The sequence below is a fragment of the Carcharodon carcharias genome, chromosome 6 (assembly GCF_017639515.1).
Source record: "Carcharodon carcharias isolate sCarCar2 chromosome 6, sCarCar2.pri, whole genome shotgun sequence".
NCBI lineage: Eukaryota > Metazoa > Chordata > Chondrichthyes > Lamniformes > Lamnidae > Carcharodon > Carcharodon carcharias.
Window position 1 is genome coordinate 185,351,006 of NC_054472.1, and position 12,678 is coordinate 185,363,683.

A 12,678-nucleotide genomic window follows, 5' to 3' on the forward strand; every position below is an offset into this window, starting at 1 on the left:
ATGGACAGTGGAGCGAGGCAAAACTGAACTTCTTTATTTTCTTACCATCTGTCCGTAAGCAGAGGTATTTTAATTTTTTGAAATAGGCTGTGGTGTGTTTCTCCAGACCCTCTGTTTGCGAGGTCAATTTTTAAAGTGACTCGGAGCAAACTCCTCTTAGGATTAAATCAGAAGTATAGTTTATTCACACATTCAAACCTGGGGAATGGTCACAACTTTATACACACACACAGGCACAGAGACACACACAGACACAGGCACACACACACAAACGCACACACACACAGACACAGACACACAGACACAGACAAACACACAAACACAGACACACACACACACACACACACATACACACACACACAGGCATAGACACACACACACACACATACACACACAAGCACACAATAAAAAGATAGGAAAGGGGAGATTTTACAACAATGAACAACTTAAAAGAGAAAGAACCACAAGTATGGATATCAGTTCCTGTGATTGCCAAAGCCCAGAACGTCAGAGTCCAGTGATGGCTCCTTCATGGAGGAGCTACAGTTTCAGTGGGTTCTGCTAGCTGAAGCAAGGGTTGCAAAATTCCTTTAAAGTTGATGGCAGTGCAGCGAGATGAGGTTGGTGTATAGAGGCTTAGTCTACTCGGCAGGAATCTTCCAGTGAACCAGGCTCCAAGGAGGCTTAGACACAAACAGAAAATGCTGGAAAAACTCAGCAGGTCTAACAACATCCGTGGAGAGAAAAAAAAAACAGAGTTAACGTTTTGAGTCCTTATGACTCTTCTCCAGAGCTTAAGGGCTTGAAACATTAACTGTCTTTTTTTCTCTCCATAGATGCTGTCAGACCTGCTGAGTTTTTCTACATTTTTTCTTTTTGTTTCAGATTTCCAGCATCTGCAGTATTTTGCTTTTATCCAAGGAGGCTTTGACTTGATACAGGCTGTTGGTCAGCCTGGAAAGCTACTTTGATGTTTGCTGGCTGGAGTTCAAACAGCAGACTGAGTTGCAAGTCTAGAAATGTAACATTAAAGTTTTCCAAAGGCCAGAAGCTTAGGTCATATGATGTTGCCCTTTAATGCATCAGTTACAGGCTAACAAGCAGTTTCTATGTCTCTGGTCAAAATCCATTATTCACCTTGGGGGAAAGGTGGTGTTATTCGTACCCCTGCAGTTATAATAAGTTTTGATGGTGGTCCCTTTGTTTTTGGAGAGACAGATCATCTGCTGGCCCCTGGTTTTGTTGATTGTGATGTGTCCTCACAGTGAGAGGCGTGAGATTTTTAAGTGTTGAGCTTTTGCCTTGTAACTGCTTTTTGAAACTTTCAGAGCTCGTAGCCAAGCCAACTTGTGAAGCATGCGGCCTCTGGCAGCTGTCTTTTGTAGTTAAAGAGGTATTCTCTCATTCGCACTTGAAATTCAAACGCACAGCTAGCAGGGGCAATGTCAGTTCCCCGCTGCACTGTGAGGGTTTCAACTTGGTATGGAGCATCAGTGATCGCAGTGCTCTATCCCGCAGCGGGGTCATTTTCAGGTTGAAGGGCTGTAAGACCAAACCCCAGTGGAACAACCTGGCACTGGTCCCTTTGATTTTTTCTAGGGATTTCAGAGGATTGTGGCCTGTGTGCCCATGGCAAACATCGATTCTGAAATGCTGGAGAGCTCGAAGGAGATCCAAGGTTTCTTTCTTGATTGTGGGCTACCTATTCTGGTCTTGAGCCCGGAAGTACCTTTCTGGAGGAGGATGACTCCCATCCCTAGATCGCTGGCGTCGATGGCCTCTCGCAAAGGTTTACAGAAGCCTGAGCAACCAGTACGGGCTTGTTTACTAGGATTGATTTCAATTTTGCAAAAGCCTCTTGGCGCTCCTCTGTCCACACAATCTTTGAACGTTTTTTTAGTGCATCTGTTAGCGGGGTAGCTAGCTAAAGTTCAGGATGACCTCCCTGTAGAACCCACATATCCCTCGAAAATGCTTGATTTCCCTCTGGCTTTTGGGAGACGGGAAATCGACTAGGGCATGTACTTTGCCTTTGCAGGATAGCACTTTGCACATTTCCCTGTCCCAATACATGTCCCAGGTAAGTCACCTTGGCCTAGGCACACTCATTTCATGCCAAGTTCACTCCCTTTTCAGACCCTGGAACACTGCCTCTAGGTGGCCATTCCAGGTGTCGCTATAAACGGTCAAGTCACCCAGGTACACTGCACAATTGCCTGAGTCCAGCTGCTACCTGCTTGGTCAACCTCTGAAAGGTTGCCGGGACATTTTTAAAGGCAAAGGGCATGACATTGCACTGGCGCAGGCTGTCCCCGGTGACAAAGGCCTAGATTTTGCTCACCCTTGGGGGTCATGGGGATTTGCCAGCACCCTTTTAAAAGGTCGATTTTGCCGACTGTCTCACCTGGCCTATGCAATCCCAAAGACGTGGGATTGGGAAGGAGTCAGCCCTGGTTACTGCGCTTACTTTCCGGTAGCCAGTGCAGAACCGTTTCGATCCATCCACAACATATGAGGAACGTTTGAGGACTCTGGGTGTATACTCGATGGAGTTTAGAAGGATGAGGGGGGGATCTGAGTGAAACTTACAGAATACTGAAAGGCCTGGATAGAGTGGACGTGGGGAAGATGTTTCCATTAGTAGGAGAGACTAGGACCTGAGGGCACAGCCTCAGAATAAAGGGAAGACCTTTTAGAGCTGGTAGCTGGGGGGGGCGTTCAACTGGAGGGGGGTTGGGGGGGGTGTGGGGGGGGGGGGGGGGAGACTCTCCAACCCTTCCTGCTCAGCTACTCCTCTTGGCTGCCTTCAGATATTTCCACCCTCTGGCAAGCGCCCACCGGTGGAGAGGGCTCTGGGCTGTAATATTTCCTTAGCAGGTCAAAGTGAGGTAATTGGTGCTTTTTCCTCCCGTCAGGGGTGTCCGGGGACTCAGGTAGTCGAGTCCGCTAATGTTTTTGGCTGCTGCGTCCGGGCCACCGAACATGCCCCGGAAAGGGTCAGCAGGTGGGGGGGGTGGGGGGGGGGGGGGCAGCAGCACCAGGATTGGTTGGCTGGTTAGAGAGTCCGGGCCTTGTCACGCCTGTTCGCCAGCTTTCCTGTGATCTCCTGCGAAGCTTTTAAATGCTCTTTGGCCGCCGCACAGTCTCTGAAGAGCCATTCCCAGAAGGTGGAGAAATGCTGCAACATGGAGGTGCACCCCACACCCCCCCACCCCCACCCCCCAGTCCTACCTTGGGCTCCAGAAGCCTCTCTTTTGGGATCCTCAGGGGCTGCCCTGCCCTCAAGCCCATACAGGAATTCCAAGGGGCTGAAGCCTGTGGATTTGTTCAGGAAATCCCTGGCAGCGAACAGCAGGAAACCTAAACTCTTATCCCCGTCAAGCTTAGGGGTAACAATGGTGTGGATGAGAGTTCCAGCAGGTGAGCGGAGGCAGGGATGAGACAGGCAATGTGACGAAGGTGTGCCCACTGAAGATTTACCATGTGGTAAAAGTCAATCTCTTGTAGAAGTTAACGCCATGTCTTCTGGCCTTAAAAAAAACCTAGCTTTTCATATAGGTCGCGTGGAAGTCAACCCTATTGTGACTATTCACACTCACCTGTGATTACCACGGTTCACTAACTTAAAGACACATGCGGGAGCCTTTAGATGTTCCATCTGCCAATTCTAACGGCAATCTCCCAGCCAATCGACAAGACTGCTGTGTACCACGTGATCTATCATGATGTCTTCGACAAAAAGCGGTAAGCGTGCAGCTTGATTTAAACTGCGGAGAAAAGTGGTAGAATGGGTTAATGAGCATTGGCAAAATGTTTATCTCGTCAGCCGTGAACCGTCTGACTCTGTCCTCAGAGCTGCAAAGAAAGGGGGTGAGCCATAACCTCGGAGCTCCCAGGGTGTCATATCTGTGTGATGATGTGCTGGGGAACCTCCCCTCCCCTCACCCCCCTGGACGTTACCAGGTGAGGTTTGCACGGCAATTGCCTGGGAAGTGCAAACCTCCTCTGGGCAATTGCCCTGCACTGGGAATCATTCGGAAATGTGATTTACACCTCAAACTTTGGATGCCCTGTCCGGGTTACATCAATACTTACCCAGAAAGAGCCACAAGAATTAGAACCACTTCTAGCTTCTGGGTAACTATTGTACAGGCACAGGCTTACTCCCACACCAACCCCCCTATCCCAGGATTCTGCCTCACAACTCCGAACTCCCAGAGGACTACCCCCATCCCTGACTACATCCCCCCACCTCACAGGAGTCCTGCAATCATCACCATTCCATGGGAATACACCCCCCTGGGACACCCCTACCCCACCCCACCCCCCCCCCCCCCGCAGGACTCCCCCACGTCCCCTCCACAGGACTTCCCCACCCCTTCCCCACACAGGGCTTCCCCACCCTGCCCCATGGGAGATGACACTCCAGGTTCCATGTGCGAACAGGAGGCTTATTACAAAAAAACCTTTTTTAAAACGTCTGCAACCATAAGCTTTCTTTATCCGTAACCATACACGCAGGATTGACTTACAGCACACAACACAGAAAACAGTCACCAGGCACACACGAACACCAACACGTTGAATAATTGAACACAAGGAAGATTTCATAAAGAATAATGTTTGCTCATCAGACCCTCAAATCCACCTTGTCGATGATGTAGTCCATGAGGTGAGATCAAGCAACCCTAATGTGGCAGTTATCCCCAGTGGTCTTATGGGTGTGGTTCATCTCTTGCAGGTGCATACAAATAAACCTCTCAAGGACAGTATTCAAAAGACATGGAACAATTGGATGTTGGAAGGTGAGAGAACAATCACTAAAGGTGGAAATATGTGAGCACCCTCACTAGCAACTTTGTGTCAATGGGTCATGGAGACTTTGAAAGTGCTTGATTCCAATATTGTCACAAAGAAATCACTTCTAAAAGGTGGAATATCGAGTATCCTCAACAGTACAGAGGACGATTACCCAACCATCTTCAGCTGCTTCATCAATGACCTTCCTTCCATCATAAGGTCAGAAGTGGGGATGTTCGCTGATGATTGCACAATGTTCAGCACTATTTGCGACTCTGCAGGTACTGAAGCAGTCCGTGTCCAAATTCAGCAAGAGCTGGACAACATCCAGGTTTGGGCTGACAAGTGGCAAGTTACATTCGCACCACACAAGTGCCAGACAATGACCAACTCCGAGAAGAGAACTCTATCACCCCATGACATTTAATGGCATTATCATAACTGAATCCCCCACCATCAACATCCTGGGTGTTACCATTGACCAGAAACTGAACTAGACTAGCCACATAAATATTGTGGCTACAAGAGCAGGTCAGAGGCTAGGAATCCTGCAGTGAGTAACTCACCTCCTGACTCCCCAAAGCCTGTCCGCCATCTACAAGGCACAAGTCAGGAATGTATGGAATACTCCCCACTTGCCTGGATAAGTGCAGCTCCAACAACACTCAAGAAGCTCGACACCATCCAGGACAAAACAGCTCACTTGATTGGCACCCCATTCGCAAGCATTTGCTCCCTCAACCACTGATGCCCAGTAACAGTAGTGTGTATCATCTAGAAGATGCACTGCAGAAACTCACCAAGGCTCCTTAGACAGCACCTTCCAAACCCATGACCACTACCATCTAGAAGGACAAGGGCAGCAGATAGATGGGAACACCACCACCTGGAAGTTCCCCTCCAAGTCACTCACCATCCTCACTTGGAAATATATCACCGTTCCTTCACTGTTGCTGGGTGAAAATCCTGGAACTCCCTCCGTAACAGCACTGTGTGTGTACCTACACCACATGGACTGCAGTGGTTCAAGAAGGCAGCTCACCACCACCTTCTCAAGAGCAGTTAAGGATGGGTAATAAATGCTGGCCCAGCCAGCGAAGCCCACATTCTGTAAATATTTTTTTTAAAAGCTATGGAATGATGATGTTGAAGTTGTCATTGCTTCCGATGATGATGCTGATGAAGAGGAGGAAGATCCAAATGAAGATCTTATACAACCAGACTATTGGGATGAATTGTTCTGTGACTCAGATTGTGATCAGGATGATTTTGAAGGATTTCAACGCGAAGTGATGTAGCTAATTGATTCTGGCATAGATTTGGACGATGTTGGATCAAGTGTACATTGCTTGTAATGATATAAAATAAATAAATTAATATGAATTCTTTTGTTTTTACTTTATTTCATTTTTGGACCAAATCAAACACACGTCAATCCCTCAAAAACATTAGCTATGTAAAAATCAACCCCATGACTTTTGGTTTCATAGATTCAACTTTTACACAAGTGTCTATGGTAATTTCCTCTTCTGCAATTGCAGGATAGACATGAACACATTCTGCTGCTGAATCACAATAATAGTTGGCTCATCAATTTTTGAATTGATAGGGGAAGTTTCTCACAACCTGAAAGTCACTGGTGGTAGATCCTACTTTTGGTCTCAGTATACACCATTTCCACAAAAAAGGGCCAATGTGGCGAGGGGAATAACGGACTGCTGGGCCAGTGGTACCTGTTTTCCGCTCTCAAGCGAGAGATAAAGTGGACATCCTGTTGGACCAATGCAATTTCCGATCAGCCAAAAAGCTGCCCACTTACCTTCCTCTGGTTTTTCAGGCCAGTCTTTCCATTCGGGATCCTGCAAAACCCATTCGGCGCAGGGAACCTCGGAGGGAGCAGCGGTGAGAATCGGTGCAGCATCCACGCCCCCTTTTTACAGCATTAGCTGCCATATCCTGGTAACTAAGGGTTTAAACAATCCAAAACTTCTTATATGTTCGAGCAAATGGGTGACTGAATCGGTGAATTTGCAGGTGTGTAAGTGAGTGGGGGGTGGGGGTGAAGTAAGTGTGTAAAGGGGTGGGGGTGGAGGGTAAGTGGGTAAGGGGGTGGGGTGGGTGAGGAAAATGGGGAGGGGTAGGCTGGCAACTGGGTAGGGTGGTAGCTTGGTAGGGTGACAAGTGGTTAGGGTGCCAGCCGGGTAAGGTGGCAGCTGGGTGAGTTGCTGATGTCGCGTCAGGTCGGGGGTCAAGGGGTTAATAGGGTTGGGTCATGGGGGAGTCGGGTAGTGAGGGTAGTCAGGTTGGGTTGTGGTGGAGTCAGGGGGGTTGGGGGGTCAGTCAGTGGATCACGGGGGGGTTGGCATGAGTGATTTGGGGTCTGTTGTACAGTCACCCAGGAGTTAGGCAGGGACTTTTCTGTCCAACATTTCCTGAGTAACCATAATATAAATAAGTCGGAACCATCCAAAATCTTTGACCCTAACTTAGAGTTGGAGACTTTTTTGGAGGGTCCTGGGGAGCTGGGGAATTGCCTTTCGGAAGTTCAAACTTCTCGGGCAAGTCCCATGGAGTCAGTGCATTGGGACTTTCAAGGGATCAGGAGACCGGAAATTCTGGGCCAAAGTTATTTTGAAGAAAATTATGTGTTATGTTGATGTCACCCAATGGTAATGCAAGTAGGCTTGCAACATGAGTAAAGGCCACCCATATGAACTGCACAGGGGTGATGATTACACCTTAATTTAAGTTGACCTCAGTTAATTAAGTGTGTGCTTTAGTTCTGTAGATAACACTCTCTTGTCCAGGAGTCAGAAAGTTGTGAGGTCAAGTGAGGCCATGCAGAGGCTTGAATAGAATATGAGGCATGGGAAGATGGTGGTGTAGTGGTAATGTCATATATCCTTATCATATTAATGCTCTGAGGACACAGGTTCAAATCCCACTGGAGGAATTTAAATTCAGTTAATAATTCTGGAGCTGAAGAGTAGACTCAGTCATGGTGACTTATGTTAAACAATTACAATTATTGTAAAAACGCATCTGGTTCACCAGCAAATGTGGTTGACTCTTAACTGCTCTCTAAAAGCCATTCAATTTAATGGCCATTAGGGATGAGACACCCACATCCCATAAATGAATAAATAAAAAAAATCAGGCTGACGTTCAAGTGCAATACTGTGGGAATGCTGCACTGCCAGAGGTGTTGCCTTTTGGATGCAATTTAAAACAAAAGCCCCATATGCCCTCTCATGTGGATAAAAATAAATTCCTTGGCATCATATTAGAGCAGGGGAGTTCTCCCCGATGTCCTGGCCAATATTTATCCTTCAATCAACATCACATCTAGTCATTGGCAGTTGTGGGATCTTACAGTCGGCTGCCACGTTTCCTACATCTCAACAGTGGCTGCGCTTTAAAGAAGTACCCCATTGCACTTTAAAGCACTTTGAAATGTCCTGAGGCTGAGAAAGGTGCTGTATAAATGTAAGTTCTTTCTTTAATGTAAGGCAAGTTCAGGATATGAAGCTATTGAGTCAACCTCAATCAGCATCATCTCCTCTGACACTTAAATTGCTCAATGGAATTTCGATTTTCATCATTTCAATCCCACTCTGGTGATTATTTCATGAACTGTAAAAAGAACACAAAGTATGTACAGCACTCATTGGGTCCATGCTGTTTTTTTTTATGCTGCACACAGGCCTTCTACCACGACTCTCCAACTAACCCCCCCACTTCTATTCCCTTTTCCCACTCCTGTGATTATCCAGCCTTCTGTTGTTGAGGGCAATAATAATGTGGTTTGTACTTTTTGTGGGGTCACAGCCTAACTTGAGGTCCTACGGTGCCGTGGATAGCACCCCTGCATCTGAGCCCAAAAGTCCAGGCTTGAGCACCGCTCCAGAACTTGATAGCCAATGAAGGTGCATTCATAACCTGACCAAACAAGTTGAGTATTAACCTAATTGCTAAGGGTTCCTGGTGATTTTAGGTTCCCAGACGTTGTTAATAATCACACTTTCAGATGGTAAAAAACATTTAATGTTTAATTTTTCCATACTCCCCAGACCAAAAGAGAAAATAGATTGAACTGCCTCTGTACACATCATCACTTCAGTGGCTATTGCAACTATGAAATGTAGACCCCTGGAACACTTACACATTACAGATGATACAATATATAACATCCCTTTATCTTTAAAGCGTAATGCCCCTAACAATGTAGTTGTTCCACTTATTAATTTTTAAAAACTAAAGATCATCAATCGACTTTTAGAAATAAACTGAAACCATCGTTAGAGCCTTTTATGGCGTGTATTATTTTCCAAAATATTAAACACAGTATCACTTAGGTGTTAAGATGTTGTGCCTCCATCTTGTAGATTTGGCATTTGTTCTTAGTAGTGAGTTTGCACTCTGCATAGGCGATGTCTGTGTTGTCCCTGGTGTTGTAGGAGTCATGCTTGCTATTGCCAGCATGGTCTCATTTTCTGTTGATGTTTCTGGTGTTATTACTGGTCTTTTCCATTTTTCCAGCCCTGGTATATGTCGAATATGGTCTCTGTATCCTTCATTTGCTTCCTGATTTGGGTTTCAATTATGTAGGACCTTGGTGTCTCAGCTTCAGCAACAATTTTTTGCCGGGTTCAAGGTTTTCGTGCTTGGATTCTGGGGAAGGTGAATTGGATTGGATTGGATTGGATGGGGATAGCATAGAGATATTGTCACTGGACTAATAACCCAGAGATGTAGGGTAATGCTCTGAGGACCCAGGTTCAAATTCCACCATGCAAAACAAAAAAATCTGGAATTAAAAGCCTAATGATGACTGTGAAACCATTATCAATTGTCAGAAAAACCCATCTGGTTCACAAATGCCCTTTAGAGAAAGAAGTCTTTACCTGGAACAAAAACAAAAATACCTGGAAAAACTCAGCAGGTCTGACAGCACCTGCGGAGAGAAATGCAGTTAATGTTTTGAGTCCGTATGACTCTTCAACAGAACAGATGATTCATTCAGTTCTGTTGAAGAGTCATTCAGACTCAAAACATTAACTGTATCCCTCTCCGCAGATGCTGTCTGACCTGCTGAGTTTTTCCAGGTATTTTTGTTTTTGTTTCAGATTTCCAGCATCTGCGATATTTTGCTTCTGTCTTTACCTAGTCTGGCCTACATGTAACTCCAGATCCACTGACTCTTAACTACTTCCTGAAATAGCGGAACAACCTATTCAGTTGCATCAAACTCACTTGCTAGAAAGTCAATAAGGAAAGAAAGCGGATCACCACCCGGCATCAACCTAGGCACTGTCGACAACAAACTCAGCCCTGACAACCATGCAAAGACCATCAGCAGCAGCAGAATTGTACTCAACCACAACCTGTAACCTCAAGGCCCAGCATATCCCTCACTCTACCATTATCATCAAGCCAGGGGATCAACCCTGGTTCAATGAAGAGTGCAGGAGCAGCACCAGGTATACCTAAAAATAAGGTGTCAACCTGGTGAAGCTATAACACAGGACTACTTGCATGTGAAAGCAGCATGCAATAGACAGAGTTAAATGTTTCCACAACCAACGGATCAGATCTAAGCTCTGCAGTCCTGCCACATCCAGTCGTGAATGGTGGTGGACAAATAAACAACTCACTGGAGGAGGAGGCTCCACAAATTTCTCCAACCTCAATGATGGAGGAGCCCAGCACACCAGTGCAAAAGAAAAGGCTGAAGCATTTGCAACTGTCTTCAGCCAGAAGTGCTGAGTGGATGATCCATCTTGGCCTCCTCCAGAGGTCACCAGCATCACAGATGCCAGTCTTCAGTCAATTCGATTCACTCCAAGTGATATCAAGAAACGGCTGAAGGCACTGGATACTGCAAAGGCTATGGGCCCTGACAATGTTCTGGCAATAGTACTGAAGATTTGTTCTCCAGAACCTGCTGCAGCCCCAGCCAAGCTGTTCCAGTACAGCTACAACACTGGTAGCTACCCGGCTATGTGGAAAATTGCCCAGGTATGTCACTGGAGGGATGAGGCCTGGGACAAGGGTGGCCTCAGGTTTCTCTGTGGTGACTTCAAAAAAATAAGAAGACTTGCATCTATATAGCGCCTTTTATGACCACAGAACATCCCAAAGCACTTTACAGCCAGTGTAGTACTTTCCGAATCGTAGTTGCTAGGCTGGGACTGCAACAAGTGGTGAGGGAACCAACGAGAGAGAAAAATATACTTGTTGTGATGTAGGAAATGCAGCAGCCAATTTGTGCGCAGCAAGCCCCCACAAGCAGCAATACGGTCATGAAGAGATAATCTGTTTTTCGTAATGTCGATTGGGGTATAAATATTAGCGAGGGCACCGAGGACACCCCCCCGCCCCCCCGGTCTTCTTCACAATATTGGCCCTGGCACCTTTAATGTTCACCTGTGAGATTAGCCATGGCCGAAGTTTAACCTCTCATCTGAAAGATGGCACCTCCAACAGTGCAGTACTCTCTCAGTACTCAGAGCGCCAGCACTGGGATTCATACTCAAGTCTGCAGAGTGGAAGACTTGAACCCACAGGTTCTGGACTGGAGTTGGAACCCAGAACTTTCTGAATACAACTGCAGTACACAGAAGGTAGGATCAGTCGGGATAACTCTCTTTTTGGGCCAGCACCAAGACAAAGGGATGAATGGCCTCCTTCGGCACTGTAAATCTTTCTATACCTTAATAATGACTAAACGAAACACAAAGCCTGGCTGAAATGAGTCAAACCCTGCTTTAAGTGGATGGTGAGAATTTGCATATTTCACATTTTCCGATTCGGTTTGAAAGCTGGCATTCCGTGACTCTTTAATAATTCGAATTTAAGTACTTGAATTCCCTGAAATTTTAAAATTAAGTTGAATATTGCAGCAGCAATGAATCATTAATTATAGTGGAACTATGGGACACCATTATAAGGCCTGAATACTTGCTACGAACTAATTTGCTCCATTTTGATGAATAATTAGTCTCCCGCTTGCCTGACAATTCATTCTCGAATTGTCCCTTAGTGCTAAAAGCTTTATTTAATAAGGCACAAATCGAGTATTCATAGTGCCTGGATCATTCTTTTGCAGACTAGTGGTGTATTGTTATACAATTTATGTGAGCCCTGAAAGGATTAGCACCAACTAATTGGTTTGATTTTATGTGTACAATGGACTCTCATGTGCCTAAGACTTCTTTTTAGACTTTGAGATGTCTTCTGTTATCCCAAAATGGCTATATAACCAGACAGGCTTGTAATATTCAATCAAGCGTGGGAACTTCCCTCTTGTAGATCCTTCCTCCCAGGTAAAAGTGTTTTATTATTGCCTTCAATCCCACCCCCCTCCTGGTGTTCCTCTGCTGCATGTCACTAACTCTTTGGTTTGAGAACGTGAAGATCTCATCGTTAGGCAGGGAGCAAGTGAAAAAAAAATACATTCGACATAGAAACAGAAAATGCTGGAAATACTCGGCAGGGTATGGCCGCTCCTGAGAAAACAGAAGCAGGGTTAATGTTTCAGACGATGACCTTTCATCAGGTCTGGGAAAAGGTTATGGATGCAATGGGTCTTGAGCAAGGAGTGGGTGGGACAAGGACAAATGGAAGACATGTGATAGGGCGAAAGGCACAGGAGGGGTTGAATGACGGAAGAGTTAGTCTTCCAGGGCCGAAGGGAATGGGAATGGAGCAAGGAAAGACACAAAGAGACAGAAGAGGTGCCTGTGTAGAGCAGTTCTGATTTTATTCCAGATTTCCAGCAGCCATAACATTCTGACCTTCGACTAAAAGAATTCAAGTTGGGTTGTGTTACAGGTCACTCAGGGATATGAGTTGCTGTGGCAACGTGCGGTCTTACTT